Source organism: Rhinatrema bivittatum, chromosome 9 (genome assembly GCF_901001135.1).
Source record: "Rhinatrema bivittatum chromosome 9, aRhiBiv1.1, whole genome shotgun sequence".
Lineage (NCBI taxonomy): Eukaryota > Metazoa > Chordata > Amphibia > Gymnophiona > Rhinatrematidae > Rhinatrema > Rhinatrema bivittatum.
In genome coordinates this window covers 227,501,865-227,524,996 of record NC_042623.1, presented here as the reverse complement: position 1 = coordinate 227,524,996, position 23,132 = coordinate 227,501,865, and the positions used below count along the sequence as shown (strand labels likewise).

The 23,132-nt window shown below is 46.1% G+C and overlaps 1 long non-coding RNA gene across 1 annotated transcript in view; it reads right to left on the bottom strand.

The window, feature by feature from the left end:
* Window positions 1-1,663: 1,663 nt before the first annotated feature.
* LOC115099409 overlaps window positions 1,664-23,132 on the bottom strand; it is a 37,185-nt gene continuing 15,716 nt past the window's right edge. Inside the window, exon 3 of the long non-coding RNA XR_003858768.1 lies at window positions 1,664-1,821. This is a non-coding gene — a long non-coding RNA (uncharacterized LOC115099409). The remainder of the gene's footprint in view (window positions 1,822-23,132) is intronic.

Genomic DNA, 23,132 nt, shown 5'->3' with positions numbered 1-23,132 from the left:
TGCCCAGAAAGCACCTACCTTGTCCTTTACAAGCACTGCTACTGGTGCCTAGGCTAGGATAATGCTGCAAAGTGTTCACTCAATTAGAAACAGAAAAAAGTAGCAGTACTAGCTAGCAAGCTCACTGGTAGTGGCTAGGCTACTACTGGCTGCTAGCTATATAGGCTACTATGGCTACTGGCTGGATAGTATCAGCTAGCTAAGCTAGCTACCCCTTAACAATAAAGACTGTATTAACTATCAATCAACAACTGCAGCTAATGACTGATTGAATAAAGAACTAATGTTTTCACCTCAAACCCACAAAACAAAAGCAACACACAAGCAGAGCACCCTTTATTATATAGCTATTATAGCTATTGACTAAAAGTAGGAGGGAAAATAAACTTATAATTGGACAATTCAAAAATGATGCATATGAATAATGCATATATAATGCAACAATGACCCCCTTTCTAAAATGCAGCACAGGGCTTGGCAAATTCAAAACATTTCATCTGCCAGTGCCTGGTAACAGAAGAATAAACAAACAAATTCTAGTCACATGACTGATGACATAATCACAATAATCACAGACACACTACAGTAGGATTAGAACGTTTGTCAAGCTATCCCCCATTCCCATTCCTCATCCTCCCAAATAAAACAATCTGTAAAAAACAGCACCTCAGCTGTTGGTAACCTTGGTAATGAATAAATAACAAGAAGACACCCAATAGGAATACATATTCATCCCTAAATTGACAAAAAAGTGTCAATTTAGTATCATTTTATCTTACTGCGCACTAACAGATATCAATGCGCACTGTCGTACACATAGTGCGCACTGACAGAGTTACTGCGCAGTATAGTGTGGGGGCATTTACTGCGCCCTAAGTCCCGGTACTGCGCACTAACGTCTGTTAGTGCGCAGTAATTCAAAAACCGACTTTAACCCGAAAATTAGTGGAAATTTGATTCTTTTTTTGCGATTGCCAAACAATGACAAATTAGACAGCTATCACAGCACAAAAGAAAACATGATTTACCAAGCTCTCTTTCTAAAAAAATTTAATATTTAATTCTTCTTTTCTATCTCAGTGCTTCTGAAGGAAATCTTTTAATATTCTGTTCTAACAGTTTTGTGTAGAATATGTCAAAATTTACATTTAGATGGAGATATTTTAGTAAGGATAACCTGAAGCCTGTAGCAATTCGCTCAGCCTAATGAGAAAGCTAATTTATATGGCACAGCCTTGATTAGTCCTGGGATAAGACATATCCTTGAAATAACTTGACAACATGAGCTTTCAAAGTACATCCACTGGGGAGATTGTTTTGAGCCCATAACAGAGGATCCTGGGAGGACTGCACAAAAGTTTGAACTCAAAATTTTGCTGAGGATTAGCCAGACCTGGGTTTATTTTCTGGTTTCTCCTGTTGAGCGACAAAGAATCACGTTCTTTCCTTCCCCAGTGTGTTGCAACAAGAAAGTAAGAGATAAAGAAGAAATCAGTTTCAAAAACATCTTTGTGTGCATTCAAAACGGCTTTGATCCCTTAGAGTCATACACCTGCAGCTTAATTGCCTCCTTTCTCCAGAGATGCCCAATTCAGCTGCCTCCAGAAAAAAGGAGCCAGGAAAAAGCAATAGAACTTCATTATGCCTAATTTATGCTCTTTCCTTTCTTTCCCTTGGGCCGACACATTGAAATCATGTGACTTCTAAAGTCAGACTTGGTCTTTATCAGTACAATATCAGCACTGAAGCCACATTTCTGCATCAGGAAACTGCTGCTGGTTATATTTAGTTGGTTCTTGTATGAAGTGACGCGTGCAGGAGCTGCAAGACAAAAAGAAAAAAAAAAGGAAAATGTGCCTAGCCTGTAATACAATCTCTCACAGAAGAGAAATGTTCCATGTTTGATCTTCAGCTGTAAAACTAGGGTCTACAAATAGGTCACCAAGCAGCGTCTTAGAAACTTATTCTGCATTTCATTCTATATTAAGGAGACCAGAAAACAATACTGAAAGTACCGACTGGGGTAATCCTAGAAAGACTTAGCATAGCTTTTATTTAGCTCCCATTGCAATGTATTCTGGCATGGGCAGTTTCCTGAGGCTACCAACAAGACTCTCAATGTGGTAGTGGGTTTTAGTGATGTTCGTAGCTGCTTACTGTTCTTCACATGATAATTGATTTTAGCTGCTAATGAGCTGAGCCTGTTTTCTATCAGAGAGCTTGATTCACTTAAATTTTTTTTCCCAATAGACAAAAAAAAAGCCTTAGTAAATCAAGTCTAGAGTTTTAGATGTGAAGGTCTGTATCCCTGTGCCAATCCTCTGAGCCATTCTACACTAGAGGTGACAAGCTCTGTATCCTTGTGCTAGTCCCCTGATTCAACCACTTTTTCAGGTGACAGACTCTATCCCTGCACCGTCCAGCCCTAGAGATAACAGACTCTGTGTCCCTGTGTCGATCCCTTGATCCATCTAGTTGTACAGGTGATAGACTCTGTATCTCTGTGTCAGGGCCAGTGCTTAACATAAGAACATAACATAAGATATGCCTTACTGGGTCGGACCAAGAGTCCATCAAGCCCAGTATCCTGTTTCCAACAATGGCCAACCAAGTCACAAGTACCTGGCAAGTAACCAAACATTAGATAGATCACAAGCTGCTATTGCTTATTAATTACCATCATAGCACTTTATCCTCTAGGAACTTATCCAAACCTTTTTTAAACCCAGCTACACTAACTGCTGTAACCACATCCTCTGGCAATGAATTCCAGAGCTTAACTATGTACTGTGAAAAATAATTTTCTTCAATTTGTTTTAAAAGAGCTACTTGCTAACTTCATGGAGTGCCCCCTGGTCTTTCTATTATTTGAGAGTAAATAACCGATTTACATTAACTTGTTCAAGTCCTTTCATGATTTTGTAGACTTCTATCATATTCCCCTAAGTCGTCTCTTCTCCAAACTAAACAGCCCTAATTTCTCTAGCCTTTCCTCATAGGGCAGCCGTTCCATGCCCCTTATCATTTTGGTCTCCCTTCTCTGCAATTCCTCCAGTGCAGCTATATCTTTTTTGAGATGCGGTGACCAGAATTGCACACAGTATTCAAGGTGCGGTCTTACCACGGAGCGATTCAGAGGCATTATGACATCCTCTGTTTTATTTGCCATTCCCTTCCTAATAATTAATTCCTAACATTCTTTTTGCTTTTTTGATTGCCACAGCACACTGAGCCAACGATTTCAATATATTATGATGCCTAGTAGGGATGTGAATCGTGTCCTCGATCGTCTTAACGATCGATTTCGGCTGGGAGGGGGAGGGAATCGTATTGTTGCCGTTTGGGGGGGTAAAATATCGTGAAAAATCGTGAAAAATCGTTAAAAATCGAAAAATCGAAAAATCGGCACATTAAAACCCCCTAAAACCCACCCCCGACCCTTTAAATTAAATCCCCCACCCTCCCGAACCCCCCCCAAATAACTTAAATAACCTGCGGGTCCAGCGGCGGTCCGGAACGGCAGCGGTCCGGAACGGGCTCCTGCTCTGAATCTTGTCGTCTTCAGCCGGCGCCATTTTCCAAAATGGCGCCGAAAAATGGCGGCGGCCATAGACGAAAAAGATTGGACGGCAGGAGGTCCTTCCGGACCCCCGCTGGACTTTTGGCAAGTCTCGTGGGGGTCAGGAGGCCCCCCCACAAGCTGGCCAAAAGTTCCTGGAGGTCCAGCGGGGGTCAGGGAGCGATTTCCCGCCGCGAATCGTTTCTGTACGGAAAATGGCGCCGGCAGGAGATCGACTGCAGGAGGTCGTTCAGCGAGGCGCCGGAACCCTCGCTGAACGACCTCCTGCAGTCGATCTCCTGCCGGCGCCATTTTCCGTACGAAAAACGATTCGCGGCGGGAAATCGCTCCCTGACCCCCGCTGGACCTCCAGGAACTTTTGGCCAGCTTGTGGGGGGCCTCCTGACCCCCACGAGACTTGCCAAAAGTCCAGCGGGGGTCCGGAAGGACCTCCTGCCGTCCAATCTTTTTCGTCTATGGCCGCCGCCATTTTTCGGCGCCATTTTGGAAAATGGCGCCGGCTGAAGACGACAAGATTCAGAGCAGGAGCCCGTTTCGGACCGCTGCCGTTCCGGACCGCCGCTGGACCCGCAGGTTATTTAAGTTATTTGGGGGGGGTTCGGGAGGGTGGGGGATTTAATTTAAAGGGTCGGGGGTGGGTTTTAGGGGGTTTTAGTGTGCCGGCTCACGATTCTAACGATTTATAACGATAAATCGTTAGAATCTGTATTGTATTGTGTTCCATAACGGTTTAAGACGATATTAAAATTATCGGACGATAATTTTAATCGTCCTAAAACGATTCACATCCCTAGATCTCTTTCCTGGGTGGTAACTCCTAAGAATTGTCAGCTCAATACTGTAAAGTGCGGCCGCGGTTACCCTGCTCCTAACCTGCTTTCTACTCACTTTCCGGCAGCGTTAGCCCTTCCTGCGATACACTATCCCCTTTAACCCATCCTTACCGCCTCTTTAAATCCCCGGGTAACCCCTTCCGCATGCGGCATGTATATCAGATGTAAACGAGCGAATTAGCTATTCCCTCCCATACAGTAACGCGCTCCCCGACTATCGCTATTTTACCCTGCAATTTTGCTCCGCGTTTAACCTGCTAAATTACAGCCTACCCCTACCCCTGCGTAAGAGGCAGGGGTTAAGGGTAGACGGCAAACTTTCCCACAAAAGAAAACCTAAAAATGGGTATAAATACCTTGGATGTCACTTTCCGAATCCCCCATCTCCATGTGGGCGGGCGTGCGGTCATCGAGGTGGGAGCTGGCAGGCGTGCTGTCATCGAGGCGAGAGCCGGCGGGCGGGCATGCTGTCATCGAGCCGGCGGGCGCACGTTCATCCAGCGGGCTGTCATCAAGGCGGGAGCCGGCGGAAGAGTGTTTATCCAGGCTGCGGCGGCGGGAGCCGGCAGGCGGGCGTGCGTTCATCCAGATGGAGGGAGCCGGCGGCGAAAGCGGCCTCCAGCAACCCCCGCCGGCAGTGAATGAATGCCCGCCTGTGTACGCCCGTGCAATTTCGGCGCTCAAGGCAGGCCATTAGAGGACGCCGACGTCACGTGCCGTGACATCAAATGTCATGACGTCACGCCTTGAGCACCAAAATTGCACGGGCGTACACAGGCGTGCATTCATTCACTGCCGGCGGGGGTTGCTGGAGGCCGCTTTCGCTGCCGGCTCCCTCCGCCTGGATGAATGCACGCCCGCCCGCCAGCTCCCGCCGCCACAGCCTGGATGAACGCACGCCCGCCCGCCGGCACCCGCCGCCGCCTGGACGAACGCGCGCCCGCCGGCTCCCGCCGCCTGGACAAACGCGCGCCCACCGGCTCCCACCGCCGCCGCCTGGATAAACGCGCGCCCACCGGCTCCCACCGCCGCCTGGATGAACGTGCCCCCGCCGGCTCCCGCCGCCGCCGCCTGGATGAACGCGCGCCCGCCGGCTCCCGCCGCGCCTGGATGAACGCGCGCCTACCCGCCCGCCGGCTCCCGCCTCGATGACAGCCCGCCAGCTACCGCCTCGATGAACTCGCTCCCGCCTCGAACGTGCGCCCGCCGGCTCCCGCCAGTAAGTTTACTTTTTTTACACTTTTGTTTTAATTTTCGCCTGCGCCTTGCTTCGGGAGGGGGGGAACCATCCACTTCCTGGTACCTGTCATTTCAAATGTCAGTTGAAATGACATTTGAAATGACAGGTACCAGCGCACCCAGGATACTGTATAGGCGCTGTATTAAGCACCTATACAGTAAAATGGGTTGCGCGGGCCTAACGCTTCGCAGACGCGGCTTGCATTTGCAAGCAATTTAAATAGAGTATCGAGCGGTATGGGAGCAGGACTGTGCGTGCGGGGAACGAGGGTGCGCCCGGCACTGCCGCACTCTTTCTAACGCGGTCTTACTGTATCGACCTGACACAGCAAGGGTTATTTTTCCCCTATATGCATCACTTTGCACTTGTCCACGTTAAATTTCATCTGCCATTTGGAAGCCCAATCTTCCAGTCTCACAAACCCCTCCTACAATTCATCACAATCCACTTGAGATTTAACTACTCTGCATAATTTTGTTCATCCACAAATTTGTTCACCTCACTTACATTAGGCAAACTAGGTAGTCACTGAGTACAAAAATTTGGGGGGTGGGGGCAGCAAAATACCACCCAGATGGCTGCTGTGTCAAAGTCAATAGCACCAAAGAAGGAAGCTGTGTACTGGAGGTACATTGGGCGAGGGGGGTACATGATCAAAGATTTTCTTAAGGTGCCAAATGCTCTTGCCCCCCTGCTCTGTGTCAGTCCCTTGAGACATTCAGTCCTTGAAGTGCCAAGCCCTGTATCCCTGTATCAGTGAAAGGCCCAGAATCGCTGTGCTCCATGGGTTTATCCAGCTTTTTTCTCTCTCTCCCTGCTTCTCTGTCTCTCCATTTCTGGAAAGGAGTGGCCTCAAAGTTAGAGCAATTGGCTGAGAACCAGGAGCAAGGTTCAACTCCCATTTCCCCCAATGGCACGCTTCGTGACCTTGGGCAAGTCATTTTATTTCCTATTGCCACAAGTACCCACTTAGATTGTAATCTTTTTGGGGTTAGGGGCTTATTGTTCCTGAATTCTAATAATACTGTAAGTCAACTGGGGCATCATTTGGAAAGGGAGGCTAAAACTTAAACCTATTTATTTATTCTCTCACCCCTTCCAACCCTCATTCTTTCATCTCCCCTTCACTCTCTCCATCCATCACAGCCTTCAAAGGTTCCCATTTTTCCCATTCCATCTTCACCTCCCCCTCTACCTCTATTGCCCTCCCCTCCCATATAATTTACTCCCATTTGCTGTTCTTTTCCTACTCGCTGACTTAATCATTCAGCCTTTCCAGTTTCTTTCACGATTATTCTCACACCCTCTCTCTCTGGAGTGACAGTGATTACTCACTCAACCCTAAAATATCACCTCCTCCTCCTTTGTCTTGCCCTGCAGTGTAGCTTCTTTTCCCCAAAAAACCCTGCCTCTTCCTTTCTAACAGGCCGATACAGTAAAAATTGCGGCACACAGGCCACTCTCCTGTGCGCGTGATTCAGAAACAAAAATTATTCAAATTAGGGTCCGTGGTAAAAAGAGGCGCTAGGGACACTAGCGCGTCCCTAGCGCCTCTTTTTGGACAGGAGCGGCGGCTGTCAGCGAGTTTGACAGCTGACGCTCAATTTTGCTGGCGTCGATTCTCAAACCCGCTGACAGCCACGGGTTTGGAAACCGGACGGCGGCCAAATTGAGCATCTGGTTTTCAAGCTGCGGGCCGATTTTAATTTTTTTTTTTTTAAATGTTTATTTTTAACTTTTGGGACCTCCGACTTAATATCGCCATATTAAGTCAGAGGGTGCACAGAAAAGCAGTTTTTACTGCTTTTCTGTGCACTTTCCCTGTGCCAGCAGAAATTAACGCCTACCTTTGGGTAGGCGCTAATTTCTGAAAGTAAAATGTGCGGCTTGGCTGCACATTTTATTTACAGAATCGCGCGGGAATAACTAATAGGGCTATCAACATGCATTTGCATGTTGCGGGCGCTATTAGTTTCGGGGGGGTTGGACGCGTGTTTTCGACGTGCTATTACCCCTTACTGAATAAGGGGTAAAGCTAGCGTATCGAAAACGAGCATCCAAACTGTATCGGCCTGTTTGTGATTTGATGTCTTGTTGGACATGTGAATTGGTGAGTAGCTGCTCAGCAGCACTGATCCCGCAAATAATCTCTGGCTGGGCTGCCGAAGGCACTGTTCCTCATCCTCATCTAAATTCTAAAGTTTCACGTCTCCCTGCTCACCCTTTTCTGCACCATGGAGGGAAGCAGCAGAGAAGGTCCTGACCTTGCGGGAGAGGGAGAGTCCCATGTGCCAGTGATGACTGCCAGCCCTATCCAGGCTCTCTCTAGTCTACCCCAGCTAAGTGGGAAGTGTGGTGCTTCCTATCACATCAGTCTTGTTTGCCACCCAACTCAGGTTTCAGTATAAACTACATGGGAATCAGACGATCTTGCGGGACCTGCCAGCACTATACGGTTTAAACCATAAGGCTAGACCCAGGTGGCAGAAGGAGCTGACACATTTATGATGCATTGCTCCTTTTGACAGTCATGGAGAGTAAGGTGGATGAGGGGTGCTGAGGACTGAGGGAGGAGAGACAGAAGACCTAATAAGTGGATGCCACAACCATAGCTTTCCTGCTGCAGCCAGCCCAACCTATTTCTGACATATTAACAGATGGATGAAACTTTATATTACATGTGGACTGAGGAATATTACATATGTCCATAACCTTAGCACTGTATTTTGCATTCTAATTATGTTACTGTACCATGGCTTTGAACTGAAATTGAATCTGTTGCTATAGATAATTACTGCTAGATTTTTCTGTACCTCAAAGGCAGGCTTTAATTCTCTGACAGATCTACAGGGTATTTGATTTAAGGAAAACTGCAATCAGAGTTAATAAGGAATATATTGCAATATGCAAATCTGGTTCAATCCATTTATTCTTTAACCTTAGAGTGTGATAAAGGGTTTCATTACAGAGTACTCAGTGATGTGAACTATAGTAATTACATTAGATATCTTCCTATAGGACAGAGTGTAGTATGCAATATGGGAAAATGAAGCAGCCTAATTTAGAGACTCAAAAATATTCATAGAAGAAGATGAGGAGAAGCTCTTAAAAATGTACTGGCATGTGTAGGCTGACTGTATCACTCTAAAGCATAACTATACATATCCAGGCAAATATTAAGGACTCAAATAAGGAGGACTTAGCCTTGCTTAGTCCAAGTTTTAATGTAGTTTAACCCCTCTTACGAGGTACATAAAATATTGAGAGGATCTGACCTATGTATAGCAAAGGTTAATCTCTCTGATTTGTTTTGTGGGTTCAGAAAATGGGTCCTAGGGATGTGCAGCCAGAACATTTTCATTTTCGTTTTCAGTTTGTCTCACTTTTAAAATTCATTTCGTGTGGTTAGTTTTTGGGTTTTTTTGCTTTCATTAAATTTTTATTTTTATTTAGTGCACATTAATTCAAAATAGTGTGCAATAAATCAAATAGTGTGCACTAAAAAATGAAATTGAATTAAACAAATTCACATTCCTAGGTCATGCAAATGATGATGTGGATTGGATAAAGGCAGTGAGGTGGGTAGTGCTTCACCCTTTCTCTCTTGATCTGGTCAGAGATAAACCCCTCTCTCCCCTCGATGAACTCTTCACCGCAGGCCCCCCTTGAAACCTGAAAAAACGAAGACTGCTCAAGGATATCTTCACTCAGCTTTTATTCATTTTGAAAATCCCAGTCAGCAACTATAAACTTGACATAGGCAGATAGACAACACTGAATAAATCAGAGTTCATGGACACACAGGCAAGACCAACATTCGACCAAAATATTGATACATTGTATTTCAGAGCTTGAAATATCACCTCCCACCTTAAAGTATGCTCTTCCCTCCATAACGTTCTCAAAACCTTACTTAGCAAAATATGTGGATTGCATTCTCCAATACTCTAGTACAAGAATCTCCCCAACCTTCAGGTACTGCTCTTTCCACGCACAATCTCACCCCATCTCAAAGTGACTGGCAAATCATACTCTTCAGACACCTTTTCCTTTTCCTTTTAAACACTTGTCGTGGGATATAGGAGTTCACATGCTCAATTTCTGGGGGCCTCTCACTCCATACCCCTCTCTATAATCACTCCTCTGTGTGGAATTAGGAGCTGGAGGAGGAGGCGCAGAAGAGGGGAACTAGGGAAGGAAGCACAGAGGAGGGGACTGGGATAGGGAGCAGTTTGGCAAGGAACTGGAGGAGGGAACAGAGGGGAGGGGAACTGGAACAGGAAGTGGGGGATAAGTGGAGAGGAGCTGGGAAAGGTGGCATAGAACACAGGAACTGGGAGAGGGACAGGAGTCCAAAAACAGAGAAAAGGAATGAACTGATAATGAAGGGGACAGGACACCCCCACGTATACTGAGCAATGCATAACTCCAGCATAGTACAGAAGACTTTAATTGCAAGAAGATGTACCTGTGTTTTTTAGGTTAATAGTTTGGATGTAGAGCTAATTCTAATATAGAAATATTAAAGAGATTTCATTATTTTGAACAGCCAGCAACAGTTTAGAGAAGTATTAAAAACAAAATCCATTTTTCTTTATCTTGAGCCACACTTGCCTACTTGACATACATTAATATACTAAATTATGAGTTATTCCACATTGATTAACTCACAAGTACAGTTTAATTGAACATTAAATCATTTAGTTAAGATTCATTAAGGAGTCTGATTTATTCCAGAATATGATATTTGACAACATTCAAGTCATCATTATTGTAAAAGGAGCTATGATGTTTAGTAGGGTGTGCAGAAGGAATCCCTCTGAAGAGCAGAACATTTCCTACTATAAAATGCATTAGTATGATGTGTACTTCAGTATTCTCTTTGAAAAGCTCAAGAAAAGTACAAAGTAAATAAATAATGAGACTGATAACCATAACACAAGATTCTGACCCTGTAAGTTCTCAGCAGCCAAGAAGAGTCAGTCAACATGACCAATATTTGCATTAAAGAACTCTAAGGGTTATAGGTATGGTATTGATGAATCATCCTATTTTGGATTACAGCTGCAATCCAAAATAGCATCAGTTGATATAGCTGGTGCCATTTTGGATTATGGCATAATCCAAAATGGCATTGACTGTGTCAGTTGGTGTCATTTTGTGTTACAGCATTAGAGATTAAAGAGCAACTGGGGTATTGGGGTTTGCTCCTGCTCCTTTAGGATCTGAGGGCACAAGAAGATTTTGGTAAGTGGATGTGGAGAAATCCATAGGGGCGTGAGGGGAGGGGGGAAGATGATGTGTTGAGGAGAAGGAAGGGAAGGAGGACTGAAGGGGTAAACATTCTCTTGGGATTTTATGGCTCCAAAAACAAAACAAATATGAAACAAAATTTAAAAAAAATGAAATGTAAAAAAATTAGAAAATGAAATCCAAAATGAAACAAGATGTGTATCCCTGCAACCCCTAATTGGGGGTGGGTGAGGTGGGTACTTGGATCCTTGAGAGCTTTCTAGAATCTTCTCCAGCAAAGTTGTTAAAAGCCGATGCTTAGAGTGCCAGTGAATTTCCTTTTAGTCAGAATGCCAGAAGAATCAGGAGGCAGTGGATATCTCTGCTCAAAAGTAGTTACATATGTTTTAGTATGCACACATTTTTTAAGCCAGGATTCACAGAGTTTCTACATCTATTTTATAAAAGTACACACACATACTTTACACAATAAATAACTGTAACATGTACATAATAACGTTAGTTTATGCGCAGAGGCAGGTATTTTATAAAGTTGGCTAATGTATGCGCATATCTCGCTTATGAGAAAAATATCACATGTAAAACGTGGGACGGGAGAAGTGTTGCTCATTGGAGATTTTATTCTGCCTGATATGGATTGGAGTATCCCTGCTGCAGAACCTGCGAGAAGTAGAGAGATTGTGGATGCCCTTCAAAGGGCTCTGCTCAGACAAATGGTGATGGATCCCACGAGGGGGAGAGTGATACTAGACCTGGTACTTACAAATGGGCATCAGTGATCATCAGACAGTATGATCTGATATAACAACTGAGAGGGATGGAAGTCGCATGAAGACCAAAGTCCTGGATTTAAAAAATACAGACTTTGATAAAATGGCAACATACCTCGATGAGAAGCTAAAAGCCTGAGAGGAGATGGATGAAGTGATACAATAGTGTGCCAATATAAAAATGGCTATAACATAGGCGGAAAACCTTTATGTAAAATATAAGTAAGAGAAAAAGGAAATCGATATGGTTCTCTAAGGAAGTGGCTGAGAAAATAAAGTAAAAAAAATCAACCTTCAAAAAGTGCAAAGGAACTCAATAAGAGGAACCCAGGGAAGAATACTTGGTGAAGGAAAGCAGAAGCTTGACTGGAAGAAAAGGTCACCAAAGAGGTAAAGGGTAGTGATAAAGCATTTTTCAGATATATCAGAAAAAGGAGGAAGGCCAGAGATGGCATTGTGAGATTGAAAGGAGTCAAGGAGTAAAGCATGGAGAGATGAAGAAATAGAAATATTAAACAAACACTTCAGTTCTGTTTTCACTAAGGAAGACATTGGGGAAGGACATTTGCTGGTTGACAAGAGTATGGATGAGATTGGGGTAGATAGTCCCATTTACAGAAGGAAGTATTTGGGTGGAACTAGCAAAACTGAAAGTGGACAAGGCCATGGGGCTAGATAAGATACAGAAGTGCTGGTCGGTTTACTGAAGAACGTGTTCTTCCATAGAGATGTGTATTCATTTTAACCAAATTTGAAAAATGCAGGGCCCCCTAAATTAAATTAATCCTATTTGTTTAATTTGGTTAAAATCTCTGGTCAAGGGGGGGGAGGGGAGTGTGTCATTGATGTGGTGAAGCCAGCAGACATTTGATTGCTGTGCTTTGGGTGCTGTTCCTGTTTATTTCTCAAAATAGCCACATCTATGGGCCCTGCTAATGACCAAAATATCTCCAGAGAAGTGAGACGTCCCACAGAATACCTCTTGAGAGTCACAGTGGTGTCATGTCTACTCGTCCGCAGAAAAAAGACAAAGAAAAAGCTAAGTCACAGGTAACAAAATGGCGGACATGCGGAAGAGATGGAGGTTTGTGGCCTGAATGAACAAATGGTCGCCTTGCTGACTACTGCTGTTGTTCTGGCCTTGGATCAAAAATTTGACAAATTAACAGCGCAAATCCAAGAATTAAGCGATTTGCTTGAGTCATTTAACAACCGCATGAATACGGTAGAAGCGTGTATTGGGCATAATGAGGATAAACTTTTAGCATTACAAAGCAAAGTGCATGCTCTGGAAAAATCACTAAAAGACAAAGATGCTAAACTAGAGGACCTTGAAAATAGGTCTCGAAGGAACAACTTACGGTTTGTTGGTCTCCCAGAGGACTTGCCAGAAGAGGATTTGGCTGAGATGTTGGAAACATGGCTGCTGAATGCCCTAGAGTTCATCTCGCTACACGACAACTTGATGATGGAACGAGCACATCGACTGCGACCGTGTACTGATAACAGATCTGCCGAGAGTGGTGATCGCAAAAATTTAAAGTTTCGCCCACAAATTAGCGATTCTGCGGCAATTTCATAAGCAGTGAAAATTGGTTTACCAGTCTTCTACTGTCTTGATATTTCAAGATTACTCAGCAGCTGTATCTCTCAAAAGGAAATAATTTTTGAGCATCTGCAGCTCTTTGGTTAAAAATAAATCAAGTTTGCCCTAACATATCTGATGAAATGAAGGAGCTACTCATGTCTTTGCCAATGTAGACTCAATCCTTTTTAAAATCTATGGAGGGAACACTGAGTGACCAAGCTGCAGAAGGTTGATTTCCCCATCCAGTGGAATCTAACATGGGCTTAAATTTACGTTTCTGGAAGTCAAGCACTGTGGACATTTCTGCATAGAAGATAAGCCATGGAGCTTATGATGATGCTGAAAAAATATCCTTGAACGCTTTCTGTAGTGTTATTTTTCTCTCTCAATTGCTAAGTGTATATGGAACTTTGTGACTCTCTGGGTTCACAGTTACATGACGACAGCAGGTTGGATAGTTGCCATTAATAACAGGTTAACTGTTTGCTACTATTTTCTATGGGAATGGATTCAATTACTAGCTAACACTCAGGTCGATCCAGTATCGTCCGCTTGAGGATTGCCCGTCTGTAACGTGCTCGTAGCGCACAATTCGGGCGCGCAAGGCAATTCGGCGATACAGTCTCCAGTTTCACGCGTCCGTATCGCTTCTGAAAACAGACGCATAACCCTTTCCGCACCCGGCATGTAAATGAACGAAAAAGCTGTATAATGAAGGAATTAGCTATTCCCCTGCGATACTGTAACGGGCGCTGATATTATCTCCTCCGTAACCCGCTGTTCTGCCGCGGCCTTAACCTGCTAGTTTACCGCCTCCCCCTAGTAGGAGTTAGTGTAGTGTAGGGTAAAAACATTGCTTACCCGCCCTGGTCCCGTCCGGTCTCCTGCAGCCCCGTCCGGACCGGACGGGGCTGCAGGAGACCGGATGGGACCAGGGCAAAAAAAAACAAACGAAAAAGTAGCAAGGCTCGGGCCTGCTATGGTAAGTTTAAAAAGTGTAAAAAACAAAAAACCTGTGTGTTATATAAAAAAATAAAACAATTTTAAATACCTGTCGGAGGGCCGTGGGTCCCAGTGGGCGGCGGGCAGCCATCAGCGGCATCCGGTAGTCCCTTCTCCCTTCCTCCCTCCCTCCCCTGCCTGGATGAGCGCCAAAATCGCACGGGCGGGTCGGCAGCGGGGGGGGTGGCAGCAGGATCCGGGAGCGGCGGGTAGGCGGCAGCGGGGTCCGGGGGGGGCAGCGGCAGCGGGGTCCGGGGGTGGCAGCGAGATCCGGGGAGCCAGCAGCGGCAGCATGTTCGATCGGGTAGGCAGCTAGGTGGCAAAGTAAAGATGGCCGCCTGCACGGGAAAATCGTGCAATTGGCCGCTGAAGACGTGACGTCACGACGTTTGGCGTCACGGGGTTGTGACGTCACGTCTTCAGCGGCCAATTGCACGATTTTCCCGTGCAGGCGGCCATCTTTACTTTGCCACCTAGCTGCCTGCCCGATCGAACATGCTGCCGCTGCTGGCTCCCCGGATCTCGCTGCCACCCCCGGACCCCGCTGCCGCTGCCCCCCCCGACCCCGCTGCCGCCTACCCGCCGCTCCCCGATCCTGCTGCCGCCCCCCCCGCTGCCGCCCCCCCCCCCCCCCCCCGCTGCCGACCCGCCCGTGCGATTTTGGCACTCATCCAGGCAGGGGAGGGAGGGAGGAAGGGAGAAGGGACTACCGGATGCCGCTGATGGCTGCCCGCCGCCCACCGGGACCCACGGCCCTCCGACAGGTATTTAAAATTGTTTTATTTTTTTATATAACACACAGGTTTTTTGTTTTTTACACTTTTTAAACTTTTTTACACTTCCTGGTGCCTGTCATTTCAAATGTCATTTGAAATGACAGGTACCAGCGCACCCAGGTTACTGTATAGGCGCTGTTACAGCGCCTATACAGTAAAATGGGTTGCGCGGGCATAACCCTTCCCTAACGCTTCACAGCCGCGGCATGCATTTGCATGCGATTAGAGGAGAGTATCGGGGAGTTAGTGAAGAGAACTGTGCGTGCGGGGAGGAAGGGTGCGCCTGACACTACCTCACTGTTTTTACCGCGGCCTTACTGGATCGACCTGACTGATGGAGACAGCACCCAAACACATCTTTTGATTTTCCTAGCTCCAGTTTGGGTGCTCTTGAAGCTTTTTGTGCAGGATGGGGTTCGGAGGGCAGGGGAGGGGAGAAGGATGGGGAGGGGGGAGAGAGATGGGGGGAAGGAGTTGGGGAGAAGTGAGAAAACTGCTGGGTAATATTACACATGTGGTTCATATGAAGTATGTTAATGCGAGGGATCAGGTGCTGCAGATGGTGTTAGATGGGGAAACGCAGAGACAATTGCATGTTTTAGATTATTCCAGGGTAATAAAGTTATGGTATTACCTGCTTTATAGTCAACAAGGGTTCCCCGAGAACTGAACACCAAACTGAATGGCAGGGGGAAAAAAGATACAGAACCAACAGCAGGAGGTGAGGGAAATGAATGACTGCGATGCAATGTGTGACCACGCCCCCCCCTGACGTCACTGGGAGCCCCGGCGACGGTTGAAGAGCGCCTCACCATCAGGCACCGCGTGCCGAAGGGGCGCGACAAAGGGGCTCTCCCCTTTGTGCTCCCCTTCGTGCAACCCTTGTGCTTCTAAAAAAAAACAAAAAACAACTTTTATATTTTTCTGTAATTTAACCTTTATTCCAATTCTTTACCTTTTCTTTTCGCTTGTTAACAATTTTAATTAGAAATGTTCATTGTATTAGACTATGGAAATTTATTTCCTGCTATTCTGTTTAATGTAAACCGGTATGATTTACATCGGATGTAAGAATGTCAGCATATAAAAATTAAAAATAAATAAATAATATTATAACATGGAATGTAGTGGCGATTGGTAGGCCCATAAAACGGGAAAAAGTACTGATGCATTCACGTAGGCTGAAAGGCGACCTGGTTTCCTGCAAGAAACACATATGAGGGCTAAGGAGCATCTGAAATTAAAAAAGAAATGGGTGGGTCAAGTCTTCGCTGCCTAAGGGACATCTCATAGTAGAAGTTGCAATTCTATTACATCATAATATCACATTTATAGAGGAACACACTTTTGCTGGTAACGATGGGCGGTGTGTGATAGTGATGGGATTGTTACTGGCTGGCGTACGATTTTAGTTTCTTTATATGGTCCCAATGTTTTTGATGCTATCTGTTTTGCTAAGATATTAACAATCATCTCTAAACTGGGGCCCACTCAATTAATTGGTGGTGACATGAATTGTGTAATGGACCCGCTCATGGATTGTCAGCAGAGAAACCTGTCTTCTTTCATGAAAGCAGCGAAAGGTTTACATTTTTTCTGTAATACTTTGCAGCTCATAGATATATGGCAAGTGTTGAACACACACAAAAGATTATACTAGGGGTGTACATTTGTTTTTGACGTATTGGCAATCCGCAACGTATATGTCCCTATTCGTTGTATTCGTGGGGTTGCGAAACGTATCTCGTCTCCCGATGAATATAACATATCATCCATTTCATACGTTTGGCGCCACGCGCTTTTCTTTGCCGCCATTTGCAATCGGAGAACGCCATTTGGGTGTATCCATAGCCAAAAACCAGCCCTTTCCTGTGAGTCATCAGTGACCTCACAGCCCTGTCAGATGGGTCGGACACGGTGGCAAGGAGACCAGAGTGCAACGTATCAGCGATAAGAAATTTTGGAATGCAGCCAATCGCGCTCTCACTCAGTAGTCGGTGACGCTTTTCCTGATGACCCAGCATTATATATACTTAAGCACGTGGCATGCCACGCATTTTCTTTGCAGGAGTGATCTGGGGAGGCTGGGAGGTGCTCTGTCTGTGCGGAACGTGGATGCACTCAGAGCTAGTCTGAGTTCTCAAATCTGTATTCAATTGCTAGCTAGGCTAGTTACTTAGAGAGAAAAAAATATTTGTTTTTTGGATGCATTGCCAGCTAGCCCTGTTTTTTTTTTTAAGCACAAGATTAGGCATTGAGACAAAGAAATAGCGGCTTAAATATAACATCTAAGCATGGCGGGGCGTTAGCCAGGAAAGCAGAGTCCTGTCTGGTTGACAATTAATGGTTCAGTAAGTTATGGGAAGGCCTGGAGGTCTTAAGTTTTTTTCGGAAGGTTCGAGGGCAGGGTTCTAGTCTGAGGTCTGAGGGCATATTGTTCCAAATGGTTGGACCCGCTGTAGAGAATGCTCGTTCTTTGGTGGATGATAGGCGCGTGGATTTCGTTGGGGGAACTTGCAGGGTACCTTTGTACGCTTCTCTTATAGGTCTTGAGGATGAGTATAGTTTGATTGGAATCTGGAGGTCTAGTTGTTGCTGATTGTGTATGGTTTTATCAATTGTGGTGAGGGCTTGTGTAATATTCTATATTTTATTGGCAGCCAATGAAGGTTCCGTAGTACATTAGTGCATATCAAGGCTCTGTGCCAGTGGGCAGGCAGTTTAGCAGACTCAAGTATATTATTGGGACAGTCTGTGCAGCCAAATCCCCAGTGGGCCTCTTTTGTAGTTACAAGCTCGGAGTGTGCACACAAATTACATTAATGCACATCAAGGCACTGTGCCAGTGGGCAGGCAGTTTAGCAGACTCAAGTATATTATTGGGACAGTCTGAGCAGTGAAATCCCCAGTGGGCCTCTTTTGTAGTTACAAGCTCTGAGTGTGCACACACACTACATTAGTGCATATCAAGGCACTGTGCCAGTGGGCACTGGGTAGTTTAACAGACTCAAATATATTATTGGGACAGTCTGTGCAGCCAAATCCCCAGTGGGCCTCTTTTGTAGTTACAAGCTTAGTGTGTGCACACACATATTACATTAGTGCATATCAAGGCACTGTGCCAGTGGGCAGCCAGTAGGCACTAGGCAGTGACATTAAATCCTTAATGTCAGGGAAAGCTAGATGTGGTCGAGTGATTGGGACTGGCAGAGGAGGCACTTCAAAAGGCTCTAGTGCCAGTCACCCATTAAAGTTAAAAAGGGACCTGTTGCAATCTAAACTCTTTGGAGGGGCAGGCAGTTCCATCTGGAAAAAAATGAAATCTAAACATTTTGCATCGCCACCACCTGTTTCTGACCCTATAGTTTTGGAGGGAAGGGAAGGGGAGGCTGAGATGCCAGACAAAATGTCGACACCCAAAAGCAGCAGTGGGACAGCAGTCTTGGCAGCATTGACAATGTAGCGCAGGCACTGTTTGCTTCTGTTTCAGTTTAAGAATCATCTTGTGTGGAATTCTCATCAGAAACGGAAGAAGTAATAGCTGACGAAGTTTTAGGAGGATCAGTTAGTCCTGTCTTAGCCTCCACTTCCATGCAGCGGGGAGAGATGAAACTGATGATGATGAAAAGGAGAAAGAGCAGTCAGGGCAGGCACAGAGGGTGACTGAGGCCCTTGGCATTGCTTCTCAGGGTGCACCCACTACTTCAGCTCCAGTGCCAGCATCCACCTCCAAGGCTATACAGAAGGGAGGATCACAAAAGACATCTGCAATCTGGAGCCACTTTAAAGTGACGGAAGACCTGCATTTTGCTCGGTGTAATTACTGTGACAGGGCTATTAGCAGAGGCAAGCAAATGAGACATCTATCTAATTTTGGCATGACACATCATATGAAGAGGCAACACCCAACAACAGTACTGCCATCTGGGGATGGTGGCAGTAGCAGTCAGGGGACCTCTTCTAAGCAGTGTAAAGTGGTTGAAAAGGAGCAGTGTCAGCCCACGCCCTCAACCCCTTCTAGCAGTCAGGTGGCAGGCCAGCAACCCCTTGGCATGTGGCACAAGCGACAACCCACCATGGAGGAAATGGGGTGGAGTGTGGTAATGCTATCCCGGGGTAGGAGGCAGGCAGCCTCAAAAGTTGTAACCATGAGCATTGGAAAAATGATTGCCCTTGATGACCAGCCCTTGCAGTTAGTGAAGAATTTGGGTTTCAAGTGTTTTCTGAAGGTCGTAGTTCCAAATTACAAAGTCCCCTCCCGAACCACATTTAGAAGAAATGTCCTCCCCAGCCTGTACAAGCAGTGTCGCAGTCGCATCCAAGCGCTGCTAGCTAAGGCAGAGGGGAGAGTACATTTCACCTGCGATATCTGGACCACCATGAATGCTGCCCACTCTTACCTCTCCCTGACAGCACACTGGTGGGACCTGGCTGAGGCAGGGGCAGGCAACAGCTCTATTACTGAACGTATCAGGGTGGAGGTGGGCTTTAATGCATACTTACCTGATGGACCAGGCCCATACCACAGCCAATATTCCAGCATGCATCAGACAGATGCTGGAGGGCTGGCAACTACACCAGCGAATCAGGAATCCTCAGGCAGGGTTCTTTGTCACAGACAATGGTGCAAACATGGTTAAGGCAATAAACAACGAGCACTTTAAGAACATCCGATGTTTTGCACACACTCTGCACCTGGTAGTGAAATCAGCTCTGGGGGTTGGAGTCCAATGACCAAGAGAATGAATACCTGCATAGCTTAATTCAGAAGTGCAGGAACATAACAGTGCACTTCCACAGAAGTGTGAAGGCTGGGCAGGTTCTTCAACAAAAACAGACTGATTTGGACATGCCTCACAAGCGTCTCATTCAAGACATTGCCACCCAGTGGAATTCCACCTTTAGGATGCTCAAGATGTTAGTGGAGCTGCAGACAACCCTTCATGAACTTTCTGGTACAATGGACATAGGTGTGCAGAATCCCCTAGGGCATCATGATTGGTTAGTCATGAGTCAGCTGGTAAAAATCCTGCAGCCCTTCAAGGATGTCACGGAGGAGCTGAGTTCCAGAAGTGCTATCTTGGCTGACATCATCCCTATAGTTAATTTCCTGGATGAAAATTTGGAGGCCTTTAAACAGGAAGAGGGAATGACAGTTGAGGTGCTGCATTGTCTGGACATTTTGCAGCAGCAGGTGGAAGAACGATTAAGGCCTTTAACAGAACAGAACACATATATGCTCACCACAGTCTGTGATCCCCATGTGAAAGGGAAATTTGTCCTACAGTACGATTGTCTCTTATTGGTGAAGGACATGCTGTTAGCAAAAGTCTGTGAACAGGAGCGCCATAGGCAGAGACAGATTAGGTGTGAAGCAGAGGTGGAAACAGCAGGCACTTCAGAGAGTTGTGGTAGCCCAAGCAGGAGCAGCACTCTGTCCACTGTCAAGGCCGTACATCCCTACAAGAGCCTGACCTCAAACACTGTGCCTGTCCATCCACATTTGGAATGTAAGAACATAAAAAGCTGACTTAATATGTTTGGAGCTTGCATATTTCATATGCTCAATATTTTTCATGACCTTGCCAACAGTAATGTTTCTAGTACTATTGAAAACTAGAGATGTGAATCGTGTGATCGATCGTCTTAACGATCGATTTCGGCTGGGGGGGGAGGGAATCGGATCGTCGCGGTTTTGTTTTTTTAAATATCGTGTAAATCGTAAATCGAGGGAGGGTGGGAAAACCGGCACACTAAAACATCCCTAAAACCCACCCCGACCCTTTAAATCTCCCACCCTCCCGAACCCCCCCAAAATGCCTTAAATTACCTGGGGTCCAGAGGGGGGGTCCCGGTGTGATCTTTTACCCTCGGGTCTCCGGTGCATTGTAGAAATGGCACCGGCGCTACCTTTGCCCTGTCATATGTGTTCCCATTGTTTACAGAGGCACTGTCCGTCCAGGCCTTATGTCCCTATGTGGGCTTGACCTCTGTTCTCAAATGCTGTGCCTGTCCGTCCAGGCCTAATGTCCCTACAAAGGTTTGACCTCTGTCCTCGATTGCTGTGCCTGTCCGTCCAGACCTTATGTCCCTAAAAGGGTTTGACCTCTGTCCCTGATTGCTCTGCCTATCCTTACAGGCCTTATGTCCCTGCAAGGGTTTGACTTCTGTCCTCGATTGCTGTGCCTGTCCGTCCAGTCCTAACGGCTGAACCCTCGTTGCAAAGGGAAACTTCAGTCTCTGGCAATTCAAACTAGTAATCCTTCACAGCATGCATCCTTAAATAAAAGTTTCCTTTAGTTTCAGGGCTGAGAGGAGAACTTCCTCCGTCTTGCTTATGAAGTCATGATCTGTTTGCAAATGCTTAAATCCTAACAATTTGTACCATTATACACTCTAGGGGCCAACCCATTCCAGAGAGCCCTTTCCTGCTCAAAGGAAAGGGAACTCTCCCCTGTGTTGCAGCCTATCTCTTAGCACCGGTTGACCCATGTTGAACCGCTGTTCACATGGCACTCTGCTCCACGTCGCCACACTTTGAAGGCTCGTGCTCCACACTATTTTATTTATTTATTTATTTATTTACTTCTTTTTACTATACCGATACTCAAGAGGGGTCAACCCATTCCAAGGAAGCCCTTTCTTGCTCAAAGAAAGGGAACTCTCCCCGGTGTTGCAGCCTATCTCTTAGCACCTGTTGACCCATGTTAAGAACGAGAAAAGAGCTCCAAGGTACTTAGACTGTGGCAAACACAGTGAGACCATGCTCACAGTGAGACCCTGCTTCACGTCACCATGCTTTGAAGGCTCATGCTTCACTCTAGGGGCCAACCCATTCCAAGGAAGCCCTTTCTGGCTCAAAGAAAGAGAACTCTCTCCGGTGTTGCAGCCTATCTCTTAGCACCGGTTGACCCATGTTGAACCGCAGTTCACATGGCACCCTGCTCCACGTCGCCAGGCTTTGAAGGCTTGTGCTCCACTCTAGGGGCCAAACCATTCCGGGGAGACCTTCCCGGCTCAAAGGAAAGGGAACTCTCTCCGGGTGTAGCCAGCCTGTATCTACCCTCTGACCCATGTTGAACCGCTGTTCACATGTACCCTCCTCTGTCTCGGCCTTGAAAACTCTCGTTTGTATATCAGCCACATCCACCAGATTGTAAAAGATCAGCGAGAGCTCACTAGACGCCAATGGAAACACCCCACTCTAGGGGCGAACCCATTCTAGGGAGCCCTTTTCTGTGCAAAGGAAAGGGAACTCTCCCTGAGTGTAGCCAGCCTGTTTCTACCCTCTGACCCATGTTGAACCGCTGTTTACATGGAAACCTCCTCCTGCTCGGCCTTGAAAATTCTCATTTGTATATCTGCTAACTCCATCAGATTTTAAAAGACCAGCGAGAGCTCACTAGATGCCAACGGAAACACCCCACTCTAGGGGCGTACCCATTCTAGGGAGCCTTTTCCTGCGCAAAGGAAAGGGAACTCTCCCCAGGTGTAGCCAGCCTGTATCTACCCTCTGCCTCTGTGCCTTGCTGCCATACACCAGATGGCTCACTGAACTCTTTGTGGTATTCTTGCCACTATCATGGTTGCTCAGTCTGTTGGTGCTAGTCTTTCTGCTTGCTATGTTCCCCCTTCATTGTGCTGTAGGATGTTGATGCCACTTGTCTTGCCGCTTTGCCTGTCGTGTTGCCTTTGAGGGTTCATGCATCTGTTATCGATGCTCTCTTTTGAAGCTGTGGTGTGTTTTTGACACTCTTGCTGCTGCTTTGCACCTCTATTAAAGCACTCTTCTTGCTACTCCTGGTACCCCTTTGCCCCTTTAAAGTATCTTAGGCTATTCATGCCACTTTGGTGCCACTTTGCCATAGTTTAAGTACCTTGGAGCTCTTTTCTTGTTCTGATGATTGCTCCCCAGAAGTTTCATCAAAATTGATAAGAAAACCCTAATTCTGCAGCCAAAAATAGGCTGCAAATACTTCCCCCACTGACTTTAATGGGAACCGGAAAACGAATGCAACGTATCGGGGGGCGCCATTGAACGAATGCAACGTATTTGCCTGCCGATGAATACGAATACCGAATCGGATGAA